The sequence below is a fragment of the Pseudophryne corroboree genome, assembly GCF_028390025.1.
Source record: "Pseudophryne corroboree isolate aPseCor3 chromosome 3 unlocalized genomic scaffold, aPseCor3.hap2 SUPER_3_unloc_14, whole genome shotgun sequence".
NCBI classification, from domain to species: Eukaryota; Metazoa; Chordata; class Amphibia; order Anura; family Myobatrachidae; genus Pseudophryne; species Pseudophryne corroboree.
Genome location: NW_026967502.1, coordinates 1,015,553 through 1,017,334, shown reverse-complemented (window position 1 = coordinate 1,017,334; position 1,782 = coordinate 1,015,553).

The following is a 1,782-nucleotide window of genomic DNA, read 5'->3' as shown; positions in this document are numbered from 1 at the left end:
ACTGTTCCCTGGACTTTGCCCTTATCAGGAGATCGTCCAAGTAAGGGATAATTAAGACGCCTTTTCTTCGAAGAAGAACCATCATTTCGGCCATTACCTTGGTAAAGACCCGGAGTGCCGTGGACAATCCAAACGGCAGCGTCTGAGACTGATAGTGACAGTTCTGTACCACGAACCTGAGGTACCCTTAGTGATAAGGGCAAATTTGGGACATGGAGGTAAGCATCCCTGATGTCTCGGGACACCATATAGTCCCCTTGTTCCTGGTTCGTTATCACTGCTCTGAGTGACTCCATCTTGATTTGAACCTTTGTAAGTGTTCAAATTTTTTTAGATTTAGAATAGGTCTCACCTAGCCTTCTGGCTTCAGTACCACAATATAGTGTGGAATAATACCCCTTTTCTTGTTGTAGAAGGGGTAATTTAATTATCACCTGCTGGGAATACAGCTTGTGAATTGTTTCCCATACTGCCTCCTTGTTGGAGGGAGACCTTGGTAAAGCAGACTTCAGGAGCCTGCGCAGGGGAAATGTCTCGACATTCCAATCTGTACCCCTGGGATACTACTTGTAGGATCCAGGGGTCCTGTACGGTCTCAGCGTCATGCTGAGAGCTTGTCAGAAGCGGTGGAACGCTTCTGTTCCTGGGAATGGGCTGCCTGCTGCAGTCTTCTTCCCTTCCCTCTATCCCTGGGCAGATATGACTCTTATAGGGACGAAAGGACTGAGGCTGAAAAGACGGTGTCTTTTTCTGCAGAGATGTGACTTAGGGTAAAAACGGTGGATTTTCCAGCAGTTGCCGTGGCCACCAGGTCCGATGGACCGACCCCAAATAACTCCTCTTCCTTTATACGGCAATACACCTTTGCCGTTTGGAATCTGTATCACCTGACCACTGTCGTGTCCATAAACATCTTCTGGCAGATATGGACATCGCACTTACTCTTGATGCCAGAGTGCAAATATCCCTCTGTGCATCTCGCATATATAGAAATGCATCCTTTAAATGCTCTATAGTCAATAAAATACTGTCCCTGTCAAGGGTATCAATATTTTTAGTCAGGGAATCCGACCAAGCCACCCCAGCTCTGCACATCCAGGCTGAGGCGATCGCTGGTCGCAGTATAACACCAGTATGTGTGTATATACTTTTTATGATATTTTCCAGCCTCCTGTCAGCTGGCTCCTTGAGGACGGCCCTATCTATAGACGGTACCGCCACTTGTTTTGATAAGCGTGTGAGCGTCTTATCCACCCTAAGGGGTGTTTCCCAACGCGCCCTAACTTCTGGCGGGAAAGGGTATACCGCCCATATTTTCTATCGGGGGGAACCCACGCATCATCACACACTTCATTTAATTTAACTGATTCAGGAAAAACTACGGTAGTTTTTTCACATCCCACATAATACCCTCTTTTGTGGTACTTGTAGTATCAGAAATACGTAACACCTCCTTCATTGCCCTTAACGTGTGGCCCTAATAAGGAATACGTTTGTTTATTCACCGTCGACACTGGATTCAGTGTCCCTGTCTGTGTCTGTGTCGACCGACTAAAGTAAACGGGCGTTTTAAAACCCCTGACGGTGTTTTTGAGACGTCTGGACCGGTACTAATTATTTGTCGGCCGTCTCATGTCGTCAACCGACCTTGCAGCGTGTTGACATTATCACGTAATTCCCTAAATAAGCCATCCATTCCGGTGTCGACTCCCTAGAGAGTGACATCACCATTACAGGCAATTTGCTCCGCCTCCTCACCAACATCGTCCTCATACATGTCGA